General features: G+C 43.2%; 1 protein-coding gene across 3 annotated transcripts in view; it reads right to left on the bottom strand.

The window, feature by feature from the left end:
- il1rapl1b (interleukin 1 receptor accessory protein-like 1b) overlaps nt 1-15,822 on the bottom strand; it is a 1,065,873-nt gene that overhangs the window by 292,901 nt on the left and 757,150 nt on the right. The gene's annotated exons all lie outside the window — the stretch shown is intronic.

Raw genomic sequence — 15,822 nt, 5'->3', positions numbered from 1 at the left:
AGGCTCGGTGGGCGGTGGTAGAGTTGCTGCCTTACAGCGCCAGAGACCAGGGTTCGATCCTGATCATTTGTGCTGGTTTTCTCCGGCTGCTCCGGTTTCCTCTCACACTCTAAAGACGTACAGGTTTGTAGGTTAATTGGCTTCAGAAAAAAGGTTCAATTGTTCCAAGTGTGTAGTGTGTGCTAGTGTACGGGGATCGCTGGCCGGCGTGGACTCGGTGGGCCGAAGGGCTTGTTTCCACACTGTATCTCCAATCAAAACTAAACTCGCATTAAAAATGTCTGTAATATCTATCTCAACCAACCCTTGTGCTGGTGGGCTCTAAATTCTCAACACTTTCTTTTGGCAGAGGAAGTGATTTACTTTTTGTGATGGTCTCCATTTCTACTCTTAGACAGAATTGGAAGCATTCACTTTATGTAGTCTTTGACTTCCACCATGTGGAAGCCCACATGATCAAAGATGGAACGTAATCTTCACACAGATAGCACCCGGGATCAGGATCGAACCTGGGTCTCTGGCACTGTGAGGCAGTGGTTCTACCAGCTGTACCACCATGCTAATTAAAAATATATATTTTCTTCAACCTGAAAATCGTACCTTTAACTGTCCAACGTTAAATAAAATATTCTCTGGGAACTTATATAAGAAAGTTTTGAAGAAACTGAGTTAAATAAGAGAAAGATTTATCTGATCTTTAACTTTCTAAAGCTTCATTTCTATGCTGCCACAGGGATTTGACCTCAAATGTCAACCAAATCTGTTGTTCCAGATTCCAGCGTCTGCAGTTTCTTGTGCCTTTAATTCTATGCTGATGCTCTTAACTCATGTGGCCATGTGATGTCTGTGTATTAAAGTCCCTAAGTTAGTCCTTTTATTTACTTCTTGTGATGGTGGGGAGGTTACACCAAATTCCTTCAGCTGAGATGTGAGGTAAAGAAAAGCTACTCACTGAATTCCAACATTTTATTAATAATATATTGGTAAAATTAGTGTTGCAGGGCTTAATTTCGACATTCTGTTCCCTCAACCTTCGAGAAGCAAATTGATGCCAAAATTTGTTGGGCAACTAATTCAAAACTACTTAGGTGCGAATAGCATTAAACAAGAAATGGCACTCCCATCAGACATCTCACTGAAGCTCATTTTAAAAGTGCATTGCACGAGGGCCGAACATTGGCATGGCTGGAAGAGCTGCAGCCTCACAACGCCAGTGACCCAGGTTCGATCCTGATGTCAGGTGCTGTCTGTGTGTAGTTTGCACATTCTCCCTGTGACCGTGTGGGTTTCCTCTTGGTGCTCCTGTTTCCCAAAAACACGCGGCTTTGTAGGTTAATTGGCCTCTGTAAATTGCCCCTAGTGTGTAGGGAGTGGGTGGAAGAGCGGGTTAATGTTGAACCACTATAAACGGGTGATCAATGGTTGGTGTGGACAAGGTGGCCTGTTTTCATGCTGCATCTCTAAACTAAATTTAGCCAGTGTACAATCTGAAAATCATTCCAGTGCCTATTCTGTAAATGTCACCGTTTCTATGAAATACGGTTGGATTGGTCTGATGAAGGATCCCAGTCTCAAAACATTACTGTTTCTCTTTGATTCTGGCCTCTCTCCACTGGCGCCCAGTACAGTACAGAATCAACTTCAAGCTCCTCCTATTCACATACAAAGCCCTAAACGGGCTTGCCCCCCCCCCCCCCATATCAAAAATCTTCTAACCCACCACTCTATCTCCAGGTCCCTCAGGTCGGCCGACTTGGGGCTACTGACTCTCCCGCGGTCTAGGCTTAAGCTCAGGGGTGACCGCGCTTTTGCGGTTGCAGCTCCTAGACTGTGGAACAGCATCCCTCTCCCCATCAGAACTGCTCCCTCCATTGAGTCCTTTAAGTCCAGGCTCAAAACCTATTTCTACTCCCTAGCATTTGAGGCCCTCTGAGGAGGCGCTGTGAACTGTTTATGTATGTGCTGTTATGTTTGTGTGCCATTGTATGTTCGTTCTTAGTACCTGAACTGATGTACAGCACTTTGGTCAACGTGGGTTGTTTTTAAATGTGCTATACAAATAAAATTTACTTGACTTGACTTGACACACATATAGTTTGATCTGCAGAGTGTTTCCGGCATTTTTGGTTCTTGTTTTAGATTTCCAGCATCTGGAGTTTTCAGGATTTCCCCCTAACTCTAGAACCTCCCACCACAGAGTGTCGCTCCTGCAGAGATCACTCAAGAGCTTATTCCTTTTTCTCACCTCTCATTTCTCTAAATTCCAGACACTATTGAACAATCTACCTTTTCAACCCAGGAATTCATTTAGCGATGTGTCTTTCTTGAGATGAGAGCAAATTGTACACAATAGCCGTGTCCAAAGCTTTGGAGAATTGTAGATTAGTTTAGAATTAGTTTTGGTTAGAGATACAGCGCGGAAACAGGCCCTTCAGTCCACCAAGTCCGTGCCGACCAGCAATCCCTGCAGACTAACACTATCCTACACACACTAGGGACAATTTAAATTTACACAAACCTGTTTGTCTTTGTAGCAAGACTTTCTTATTCTTGTACATGCTTTCGTTGAAATGAAAGCCAACAATCCATTTATCTCCTTAATTTTTTGTGGTAAATCTGTTTTATTTGCATGAGGATACTCAGAATTTTCTGAACACCACAATTTTGTTGTTGGATATCATATTTGCATGTTTTCCTCATGCTATTTAGCTCACGGTATTCTTCACAGTCCCCCTGCCCTTCTTTCCTGCATCTTTTCCCCTCTCACGTCCCCATGCCATCCATCAACAGCTATTTATAATACACAATTAACCTAATAGTGTATCTTTGGGATGATTTGGGCCAAGGGCCTGACCTATAGAGAGAGGTTGAACAGGCTAGGACTCTATTCCTTGGAGCACATGGGGATGAGGGGTGATCTTATAGAGGTGTACAAAATCTTGAGAGGAGTAGATTGGGGGGACACACAGAGTCTCTTGCCCAGAATCAAGAACCAGAAGACATAGATTTAAGGTGAAGGGGGAAAGATTCAATAGGAACTTTTTCACACAAAGGATGCTGGGTGTATGGAACGAGCTGCTGGAGGGGGTAGTTGAGGCAGATACTATTGCAATGTTTAAGAAACATTTAGACAGGTACATGGATAGGGCAGGTTTAGAAGGATATGGGACAAATGCAGGCAGGTGGGACTAGTGTAGATGGGACATATTGGTTGGTGTGGGCAAGTTGGGCTGAAGGGCCTATTTCCACACTGTAAGACTCTATGACTCTGTGACATGGGACAATATAGACTTAACTTAACAGTGCACATCTGGGACACAGAAGGACAGACAATCCCTAAATTCAGAAGTGAATCCAGATCATTGGAAATGCGCAGAACTGTCACCTGTCGCGTCCAGATGCTGACTCCATTCTTGGAATCATTACCATTAAAAACAATTCAGCTATACTAGTATCGAGTCATAGTCAAGCAGCATGGAAACTGGCCCTTCGTCCCAACTTTTCCATGCCGACCAACATGTCCATCTCCACTAGTCCCACCTGCCTGCGTTTGGCCCATATCCTTCTAAACCTTCCTGCCAAGGTAAAAACTTCATTCTTTGCCATATCATACTTCACCTACCATCTTTTGCCTCTGCAATTCACCCAAGCATATTCATCTGCAGACTTCCTGGGCACTTCATGATTAGCTTCCAATACAAATCCATGCTTTACACAAAACACCTAATCTGCAGCAATCTTTTATTTGGCACCTTGTTGAATGGCTAGTTGGAAACACCAGGTTTCCTGGGGACACGGCAGTATCTTAAAGAACTCTGACATAGAACTAATTGCATTCCGATTCAGGCATGGATTCATGAAGTCAAGAGATTGAATGTGCCTTAGGCTACTTCTCAAGTTGATACTTGGTATTGAATCTTGTAAAGAGCGAGACTCCTCAGGTTGTTTTCCTATAAATGTTTATGATGAACTAACTTAAGTTAATGGTCAAAAGTTCACTTGAGGTCTATGCGAGGTTTTACAAAAACTCCCAGAGTCTGGAAAATAAAAGAACCAGCTTCTTCAAATACAATTCAATAAATTCAATAATTTAGGGCTGGCACAGTGGTGCAGCGGTAGAGTTGCTGCCTGACAGCGCCAGTGACCCGGGTTCCATCCTGACAATGGGTGGTGTCTGTACGGAGTTTGGACATTCTCCCTGAGACCGCGTGGGATTTCTCCGGGTGCTCAGGTTTCCTCCCACATTCCAAAGACGTACAGGTTAGTAGCTTAATTAGCTTCGGTTAAAAAATTGTAAATTGTCTCCAGTGTGCAGGATAGTACTAATGTATGGGGTAATTGCATGCCGACGCAGACTCGTGGGCCCAAGGGCCAGTTTCCACGCTGTACCTCTAAAGTCAAAAGTAAAGACTGAATGCAGTGCAAGGGAGATCCATTTCCTGCGCAGAAATTACAGGGGGTCTAGATTGTCTGAACACTTAGATTTAGCTCTTAGGGCTAAGGGAGTCAAAGGATATGGGGAAAAAGAGAATGGGGGACTGATTTTGGATGATCAGCCATGATCATATTGAATGGCGGTGCTGGCTCAAAGGGCCGAATGGCCTACCCCTGCACCTATTTTCTATGTTTCTGTGTTTCTAACTGGTGCAAATGTGGGCCTTCCCCAATCTCATTATGGTCAATGTTAGAGCTACTGTGGTAGTACTTATTGAAACAAGTTATTTTACTTTTCTGAGGAACTGGACTGCTGGAGGTTTGCTTGAAACAGGTGGGGTCAGAACAATTTTGAGGTGAGAGGTTGAAAATGTCAGCCAAGACGGTAGCCAGTTGATTAGTGTACGATTTCAGAACCTGTCTAGGAACTCCAACCAGACTGATTTGTTTCAGAGAGGTTATCCTCATGAAATCAGTTCTACATTCTGCCACCGAGATGCATGAGGTAAAGCCAGTGGGGGATGAAGAGGACTCTCCTTCAAGGATTTTTTTTCGACCGTTGAAAATGGATGCATCGAAATACTGTAAATGGCTCAACTGCACAGTAATCATATCTTGTCTTTCTGCTGACTGGATAGGACACAACAAAAGCTTTTCGCTGTACAATGGACAATGGAGACCCGGCGTTGGGGGGACCGCTGTGGTTGGGGGGGGGGGGGGGGTGGAAGGGAGCAGCCTGCTGGCGTACTTTGTAACTTTGTCAGCGCCTTAGATGGCCACAAAGAATTTCAAGGTGCCTTGTCACATGTGACAATAAAGTATTCCATTCCATTCCATTCCATACCTCGGTACACGTGACACTAAACCAAACTAAACTTGAGCTAGCCTGGTAGATGGTAGCACGGTTGCTCCTGATTCCGGCTTGTAGCCCACAATGGTGGTCAGGTCCTGCATTCGCTTGGTTGGTGACTAATGTTGACAAGTGTCACTTGATCAGTGACTAACTCGTACTTTATGAAGAAGAAAAAAAGAATTAAAGGTCGCCACCGAATTGCAGAAGCTATCAGGTTCTTGCAACAGGAAGGTGTAGGGGACAAATGTTGTCAGACAAATCGTGTCATCATGTTGTACCAAGTGGAACAAGCAGAAAGAACCATCTGTTAGCTATTCAACACACAGTATGCTCTGGACGAGTCACAGATTTCACCTTGCTGATTGAAACACATTCACCGGTTCTCAAAGTGTGCTTGCAGGAATGAGATGATAATTACTAAATTCCCCCCAGAATTAATTGGTTACGACATGAAGCAGTAGGAGTGCAGCTGTAGGTTTGAAATGCACCCAATATCTATCTCTCCATGAAACACTCAACAGAATGCATGGATTGGACAGATATGGGGAAGTAAAAGTCCCTGCTAGCCAAGCATCTCCTGATTCACATGGATAGGAAAGGTTTAGTTTGTTTAGGTTTAGTTCGTGTTGTCACACATGGTGCGGTACAGTGAAAAGCTTTTTTTGTTTCCACGCTGGATCTCTAAACTAAACCAAACTATCTCAGAGCAGGGATGCATCAGCTGCCATGTGATGTGGAGTCAGTGCCCCCTTCCCACTACACAAAGTCTAGATATCTGCAAAAGCTGTGTGCTTGCTTTACCCATGTGCCTTTGGCAAGAGAAAATTAAATAAAAATAGTTCTCTCTGAATTGCTAATATCTCAATGGCCTTCTTTGCAAACCTTGCAATGACAGTATCTGCAGTTGCAAAGTGGAAGGAGCCTGATGTATAGCTACTGACGGCCACAGTCCGACTGAACATTCTTCTGCTGTGGGCTGCAGTAAGTGGCCAATTTCAATGAGGAACTCCATCCTAATGTGCAGACAGATACCTGTGTTTCTTACAGTGGTTCATGTTGGAACCTTTAGGGGAATATGCTCCCCCATGTACACTTCTCTTTCTCACAGCCTGACTTGGTCCAGGTGCTCTCAGTCCTAGAGTCAGAAAGCACAGAAACAGGCCCTTTCTTCATAGAGTTTGAACATTCTCCACGTGACCACGTGGGTTTTCTCCGGGTGCTCTGGTTTCCTCCCACATTCCAAAGACATGCAGGTTTGTAGGTTAATTGGACTCTGTAAACAAAATTGCCCCCGGTGTGCAGGATGCAAAACCGGGTTAACATAGAACTAGGGTGTGGGTGATTGTTGATCGGCCTGGACTAGGTGGGCCAAAGGGCCTTTTTCCATGCTGCATCTCTAAACTAAACTAAGCCTTTCCCCGCTCACCTTAAACCTATGTCCTCTGGTTCTTGATTCCCTAATTCTGGGTAAAAAGACTGTCCATTACCGTAAATATTCCCCTCATGATCTTATATCTCGATACGGTCACCCCTCATCCTCCAGCGCTCCAATGATGTACTTCATGACGTCCCTCTATCATGAATCATGATGTACTTTTTACACCTTCCTTACACCTCTCTATAAACCTTAGTGAACACCGGAAAGCACCAACCAAGTATATAACTGAAGCAGCTCTCAATGGAAATGAATCAGGAACTAACCAAAGGATTATTCATTATCCCTTTCAACAGTGCTGGTGTGAAATCCTTTCTTCTGCTCAATGTGTGCTGGCTGTATGAAGGATCAGGGGAGAGCAGGAATGGAACCAGAGGCATTGAGCTCCAGTGGTAGATTTGGGATAACGTCATTGCTGCATGAAGATCTGCCCACTTCACACATTTTAACTGGCCATTAGCTGTGCATTTGCTAATACTCTCAGCATCATGCATCCACCAGACTATATCCATGAACACACACATGATTTAGAGTCATAGATTCATACAGCGTGGAAACAGCCCTTTCAGCCCAACTTGCCCACACCGTCCAACATGCCCCATTTACACGAAGCACCACCTGCCTGCATTTGGTGGCGCAACGGTAGAGTTGCTGCTTTACAGCGAATGCAGCGCCGGAGACTCAGGTTCGATCCTGACTACGGGTGCTGCACTGTAAGGAGTTTGTACGTTCTCCCCGTGACCTGCGTGGGTTTTCTCCGAGATCTTCGGTTTCCTCCTACACTCCAAAGACGTACAGGTTTGTAGGTTAATTGACTGGGTAAATTTAAAAATTGTCCCTAGTGTGTGTAGGATAGTGTTAATGTGTGGGGATCGCTGGGCGGCGTGGACTTGGTGGGCCGAAAAGGCCTGTTTCCGCGCTGTATCTGAAATATGAAATAATATGAAAATATATCCATGGACCTGTTCTAATGCTTTTTAAACGTTGTGACGGTACCTGCTAAATGTTGTGATAGTACTCGATTCCTCATGACAGCTGCAGTGGCGGCAGGAAGAGATAGCGTAAACATAATGGATGGTCCATTGACTTGGAGCCCTCTTTGCAATGTTGACGAATGCCATTAATTCCCCCTTCATCGTCTGCTTAGAATAGCTCTATTCTGAGCTGGTATTGCATTAGCTGGCAAAAATGTGCTGGTTTATTTTAGTAACATTTTATAATGGAGCTCGATAAGGTGCTGAGGTTCTGTACCAGTTTAGTGTCAGCTGAGGGGGTATAACTATAGCTGGATTCTTGGAGAATGCTGAAGTGCGATACCGTGCTAAATATGTTCAATTTTGAATTCAAATGTCTCTCTCCCGGTTCCATTCAATAAAGATAAACACCTGGCTGGAAGGTGAAATAAGCAAACTGTCCCTAAGACAGTTAAAAAAAGTGAACCTTGCTAAGTTAGCGCTAATGGAGCTACATTTCATTTTTTCCCATCAAAATGTTTTTTGCTTAACTGCACATGGATGTCGTAACAGTGAAATAGAGCCTGTCATAAGCGTATAACAAGTACAAATTGGTTTGTGCTTCCATGATGATTAAGGAAATGGCGTATGACTCGAAAAGTGATGAAACCTTATCAAACGTAAGACGTCCCTGGATGCACTTGCTCTGAGAACTATTTACTGAGCGTGGTCATTTGCTAAATTAGAGATCTGGCCTTCTGGTGAAAGGTATCGATTGGTTTTGCTGCAAATGCTAAGGCCCTGCTCCTCACAAGATGCCATTTCTGTAACAAGGGATAATGTTGCAATAAGACATATTTCTCTGTGGCAATTTTGCAGTAACTTGCAAAGCATATAACTGGACAGGAAGAGGAAGAGATTGATTTTTCCTTGTCACTCCCCAGACATGTGCTTATCTTCCTGAATGCTACAGGAAGAGTGACATTTGAAATCAAAATAGAACATATTTAGCACTGCATCACACATTTGCACTCACCAAGAGGCGAGAAGATATACAGTGCATTCAGAAAGTATTCAGACCCCTTCACTTTTTCCACATTTTGTTACGTTACAGCCTTATTTTAAAATGGATTACATTCTTTTTTTTTAAATCATCAATCTACACATAATACCACAGAATGAAGAAGCAAAAACAGGTGTTTAGAAATCTTTGCAAAGTAATTAAAAATAAATAACTGAAATATTACATTTACATAAGTATTCAGACCCTTTGCTATGACACTCAAAATTGAGCTTCGGTTCATCCTGTTTCCAATGATTATCCTTGAGATGTTTCTACAACTTGACTGGAGTCCACCAGTGGTAAATTAAATTGATTGGACGTGATTTCGAAAGGCACACACCTGTCTATACAGGGTCCCACAGTTGACAGTGCATGTCAGAGCAAAAACCAAGCCATGAAGATGAAGGAATCGTCCGTAGATCTCCGAGACAGGATTGTGTCGAGGCACAGATCAGGGGAAGGGTATAAAACAATTTCTGCAGCATTGCAGGTCCTGAAGAGCACAGTGTCTCCATCATTCTTAAATGGAAGAACTTTGGAACCACCAGGACTCTTCATAGAGCTGGCCTCCCGGCCAAACTGAGCACAGGGGAGAAGGGCCTTGGTCAGGGAGGTGACCAAGAACCCGATGGTCACTCTGACAGAGCTCCAGAGTTCCTCTGTGAAGATGGGAGAACCTTCCAGAAGGACAACTATATCTGCAGCACTCCACCAATCAGGCCTTTATGGTAGACTGGCCAGACAGAAGCCACTCCTCAGTAAAAGGCACATGACAGCCCGCTTGGAGTTTGCCAAAAGGCACCTAAAGGACTCTCAAACCGTGAGAAACAAGATTCTCTGGTCTGATGAAACCAAGATTGAACTGTTTGGCCTGAATGCCAAGCATCACATCTCATCACCTGGCCAATACCATACCTACGGTGAAGCATGGTGGTGGCAGCATCATGCTGTGGGGATGTTTTTCAGCGGCAGGAACTGGGAGACTAGTCAGGAATGAGGGAAAGATGAATGGAGCAAAGTACAGAGAGAACCTGCTCCTGAGCATTCTGGATCTCAGACTGGGGTGGAGGTTCACCTTTCAACAGGACAACAACCCTAAGCATACAGCTCCCAATACAATGCGGGAGTGGCTTTGTGACAAGTCTGTGAATGTCCTTGAGTGGCCCAGCCAGATGCTGGACTTGAACCCGATCGAACATCTCTGGAGGGACCTGAAAATAGCTGTGCATCGACATTCCCCATCCAACCTGACAGAGCTTGAGAGGATCTGCAGAGAAGAATGGAATAAATTACCCTAATAATAATAATATATTCCTTTATTCGTCCCACACCGGAGAAATTTACAAGCTTAATACAGGTGTGCCAAGCTTGTAGCGTCATACCCAAGAAGATTTGAGGCTGTAATCGCTGCCAAAGGTGCCTCAACAAAGTACTGAGTAAAGAGTCTGAATACTTATGTAAATTTGATATTTCAGTTATTTCTTTTTAATTACTTTGTAAAAATTTCTAAACAGCTGTTTTCACTTTTTTTATTCTGGGGTATTGTGTTGTAAAATAAGGCTGTTACTTAACAAAATGTGGAAAAAGTGAAGGGGTCTGAATACTTTCTGAATGCACTGTAGAAAAATACCACCTCGCCTGACACATCTCTGGGACTGAATTTCAGCACCAGATAGAGCTTTATTGTAAAATGTTCCCAAAATAAACTGCATATTTTTGCCAACTAATGTAAAAGCCAGCTCAGAAGAAGCATATGATCAGAGAGCACTTGACAACATAAATCAAAAATGTTTGCGATAATATCAATTGTAACAATTGGAGTAATTGGACATCTATTATGTTCATGTTATCACATCCTGCCTCAAACTGTAGCTGTCGTCAGAAGTTACAGATCACAATCCTTACTATTTTTCAATAACATTTTCTGGTGGACGGTCATAAATAGCAGGTGCTGATTAAAAATTGTTAATGCAGCTAAAGATGAGAAATATTAAATTTCCCCAATCTTAAACAACTGGAGCTCTGCCTGAGGTGGTGATGAGGAGAGGCATGGGAAAGGATCAATGACCAACAGTATTGGTGCGAGTTGACAAAGAACTCACCTGCTTTTCCTTCCTTCACATTAATATGGGGGGGAAATCTTCTTCAATGCCCTACTGCATTGCTTTCATCTCTGCTTGCTGCGCCCAGTAGGGTTGGTCAGAGCTGAAGCCTACACTCTCTGGTGAGTTATTGGCCATTTTCAGATCAGAAGGTGTAACTCTGGATTGCTGTAGAAAAGGGTGGCACACAGAGGTTGAGTGCCTTACAGCGCCAGAGACCTGGGTTTGATCCTGACTACGGGTGCTGTCTGTACGGAGTCAGTGGGCCTGTTTCCACGCTGTATCTCTAAACTAAACTAAGAAATGGCTAACGTCTGTTTGAGGCAACTATTCGTGACTGTATAAGATTACCAAAGCCCATCTTTCATTAAGCCCACTCTCAATACTCCTGGTTCACGGATAACTCAATGCAAAGTAGAAGATTACTCAACTTCTATGTGTTAAGAACCTAAACAACACATTACAAATGTCTGCCCCGTCATCTTGGTAGAGCAGGTTTATCCAATGGATGAATTAAAATGGAGTTTGACCAAGGAACAACATTTAATGCAAAGACATGGCTCAGATTGGAGCCTGCAGTCACCAAATCAAATATCCAATGAACTCTTGTTCAAAACCATCAATTGGATTCAGCAAAAGTTGTGATTGTCACTGTAATTAATTTATTAGCTAAGTATGTAAACGTACAAGGAATTTGATTTGCCAACAGTCATATAAAAAAGCAACAAGATACATAACCACATAAACATGAAACATAGACTTAAACAGCCACCCCAGTGGCGTGTGAGAATCCCCAGGGCACACACACACACAGCATAAGTGGAGACCCACAGCCATCAGTTCAATGTCCGGGCCACACACACGCTCCTTCACCGTGATATGACCAGAGTTGTACCAACCTCTGTCACTCTCTTTGCAGTCCCTGTCTGCCCAAACAGTCAGAAAGCAATCCACACTCGCACTAGACTCTGGGATGTCCTCACGGAGCCATGTCCCCGGAAAACACCGAGATTACTGCACTCCCGGCACTCCTCACCTGCGCAGGCAGCACGTCCATCTTGTTTTTTCGGCGACCTCACATTTCCCACTGTGATGGAAGGCAAATAACATACCTTCTTTCCTCCTTTTCTCCCGTGGTCGGGGCAATCGTGACTTCCGCAGCCGGGGCGATCGAAGCTCCCGCAGTTGGCGATCGAAGCTCCCGTATAAGGGCGATCGAAGCTCCTATGATGGGGGCGATCGAAGCTCCTGCGGTTGGAGCTCACGCAGTCGATCCCTACGAAGCTCCACGATGTTAAAGTCACAGTGCAGACGGAGATACGTTGAAAAAGGCGCATCTCCGTCGAGGAAAGGGATAAAAAAGGTTTCCCCCAACCCCATCCCACCCCCACATAATACAAAAACTAAAGGTACACTAAAAACATACAAATAATCACAGTAAACAGACCAAAACAGCAAAAGGAAAAAAAGACAAGACAGGGTGTTGGCGCAGTTGCCGTGGTATGTATTTGTGGCAGCATATTGAGAAACTTACATAACATTCCAGAAACACATCTTCCAATTCACCTTGCCCCTTTATTAAAAGCAATCTTTTAACAAAGCAGCAAGTTATATCCTCCATTTTGTGTGACTACAGGAAACATCACAAGTCTCCAGTGCATACACTCTGCTCTGCCTGTTGAAGGTCACTTTCTATTGAGCATTTGGGTGGCCTACGTATTAAGATTGACAAACTGATGTGCATCCGTTGTCTCCGGGAATGCAACAGTGCCGGCTACTGACCTTGAAGAAAGATAGACACAAAAAGCTTCCGCTTGGTGTTCTTGCCCAACATTATTTGCTATTGGATCCATGGAGATCCCTCACATTCAGCAGTCTTAATAACCTCAATCAGGCAGAGAAAGCAATCATACTGAAAAATCCTCTCACAATGGAAACCATGAAGCAAGAATGACGCATACATGAAATCTCTTTTTTAGCACAAAATTAAATTTAGATGGCGTGCATGAGATTGAGGCAGAAGCGAATACAGTGTAAACATTATCAAAGTAATGCATAACTATAGATACAGTGGAATTTGGAATCTTGATCTGCGAAAATATCAGTCCTTACATTTAAGAAACAACGTTTGGAACCCACAAAACGGTTTGCGATGCCACTTCGTATATATTTTATACCTTAGTAAAAATTGTATTACATTCAGGGTTTTTTTTGCATTGGGGCTAGTTCATAAATTCTTGGTTCTGACTGCACTCTTCTTGAGTTTCTTTATATTCTTCTCTGAACTAGAGAAGAATGCAAAGTAGCACACCCTGTGGAGAAGGGAGAAGTCAACGGCAATAACTTCAGTAATTCCATATTCAACTGCACTTGTCCCAACTCCAGAGGATGCCATCAGTCTAATAAAATGATGGTGACCAACAACCCTCTCATCATCATTACAACAGGATCATCAGGACGGAATCGCAGCCTATTAGACAGCTGAGTATTTGCTTTGGCTTCGAGCAAGACGGCAAGACTCCCAGTTAATGACATTTGTCGAGCCTGATGAGGGTTTAAGCAGCCAGTTCTCACAATGGCCTGGGCCCCCCACCACAGGGTTCAGGTGGCTTAATTACAATTTCCATCCGTTGGCCACATGAAGCATGATCCACAGGCAGCCTTCATCAGAAAGAAAATGTGATCAAAAGAGTGCAAATCACCATCAGGCAACATCCATAATAGAATGTGTTCGCTGCGTGAGAGAGAGGGAATTTTATCAGTAAAAGTCAGTGGCAGCGTCGATATTGCTTTCCAGAAATCATTCATTTCCTATTATTAAAAGACTCCTGCTGTACAGTGGATGTGTTTTTAATCGCTTGTTGTCCTTTTTTATGTGATTCCCCCACCCCGCTCTCCCACTTTCTGTTTAATTCCTTGCCATGGGGCTCCATTGCATGCTTGTATTTTGTGTTAATAATTGATGTGTTATTTTCATGTCATCTGTGAGATTCGTTTGTTCTTTCTGGGCATATATATTAATCAAGCCAAACGAAACGCTAAAATAAAGACACTAACACTGCGTTACTGAGAACTCCTTAATTGCTTGCTTCTATGCATGCTTCCATAATTTAGATCAATAAGAAACCCGCCGCTCGAGTTTATCAAGGCTGCCAAAGCAAAACTGTGTTTTATGAACAAAGAGTTTGCTTTAACTAATATAAAAGTTTCATTAATATGACTGCCCATGATTTATTCTGAAAAACACGCAGTCACAAGGCAGGCACTTAAGATTTATCCACTGACATACAGAATGCTCACATTTGTTTAGTAACGCTGAAAGCTCCTGCTCCCTCTCAATGGATCTGACAAGTTTGTGGATTGAGTCTGAGTTAGCAATGTATTAGTGACAATATCCACCACAATGCAAGCGGGCGCAAAAAGCTAAACGACGATTAAACTCTTACAGTCATTCAAACTGAGATTATACCGCAGCTCAGTCAAGAGGAGCATATCTGGTGAAGTAGTGGAAGTAAACAGAAAGTAAACATCATTAAAATTTGAGATATTTTCCAAACTAATGGAGTCAAAAATAGCTTGACAATTGTTTCCTTTACAATAAATAAATATTTACCTTCTGTTATAAAATCACGCTTTAAAAAAAATGTAACAAAACAACAGTTTGACCAATCCAGCTGCCTTCTCAGCCAGTAAAACGTAGTGTTCAAAAGTAGTTGAACGGGTTTGGTAATATAAACCATGGGAAACTGACTAATTACTTAGTATTCATGATCCGTAAAAAAAAGGATAATTGAACCGTAAAAAAAAGCATAATTCAGATAGCATCCAGAATCCAGGATTCATGATAGTGTGCGATTAAAGGATCAGAAGGAATAGATTGGGTTTATCACAGTTTGACATTGAAATATAATACCATTGTGATCAGACATCATCACATTTGGGAGTTGGAATATTATCTCGTTTTATTCCAGGTTAACCGGACTACCGGGATTAGATTCTTAAAGCTTTTTTATCTCAGAACAGTCATCGACAGGGGTTGGGCACGTTTACTTTGAGAGAGATCGCTCAACTATGACTAAAGAACAAGCATTACGGTCAAAATATTCATTAACCCTTCCCACTCTGCATGCAGACAATCTGGGGTGAGAAACTAACAATGGAGTCACAACAAATAGACTGAATGCTGTCGTTAGCTTACAAACATTAGCTTGTATCTCCCAGCTTCAAGTTCACAAACCCACTCCATCGATATCGTCAGCACAATGCTCCAGAAGGAAAAGTAAAATAAAATATACATTGCATATAGACGATAGACAATAGGTGCAGGAGTAGGCCATTCGGCCCTTCGAGCCAGCACCGCCATTCAATGTGATCATGGCTGATCATTCTCAATCAGTACCCCGTTCCTGCCTTCTCCCCATACCCCCTGACTCCGCTATCCTTAAGAGCTCTATCTAGCTCTCTCTTGAATGCATTCAGAGAATTGGCCTGCACTGCCTTCTGAGGCAGAGAATTCCACAGATTCACAACTCTCTGACTGAAAAAGTTTTTCCTCATCTCCATTCTAAATGGCCTACCCCTTATTCTTAAACTGCGGCCCCTTGTTCTGGACTCCCCCAACATTGGGAACATGTTTCCTGCCTCTAACATGTCCAACCCCTTAATAATCTTATACGTTTCGATAAGATCCCCTCTCATCCTTCTAAATTCCAGTGTATACAAGCCTAGTCACTCCAGTCTTTCAACATATAACAGTCCCGCCATTCCGGGAATTAACCTAGTAAACCTACGCTGCATGCCCTCAATAGCAAGAATATCCTTCCTCAAATTTGGAGACCAAAACTACACAGTACTCCAGGTGCGGTCACACTAGGGCCCTGTACAACTGCAGAAGGACCTCTTTGCTCCTATACTCAACTCCTCTTGTTATGAAGGCCAACATTCCATTGGCTTTCTTCACTGCCTGCTGTACCTGCATGCTT

Source organism: Rhinoraja longicauda, chromosome 12 (assembly GCF_053455715.1).
Source record: "Rhinoraja longicauda isolate Sanriku21f chromosome 12, sRhiLon1.1, whole genome shotgun sequence".
In the NCBI taxonomy this organism is placed as follows: domain Eukaryota; kingdom Metazoa; phylum Chordata; class Chondrichthyes; order Rajiformes; family Arhynchobatidae; genus Rhinoraja; species Rhinoraja longicauda.
Note: the sequence above shows the minus strand (reverse complement) of the source record. Positions and strands in the feature narration are given on the sequence as shown.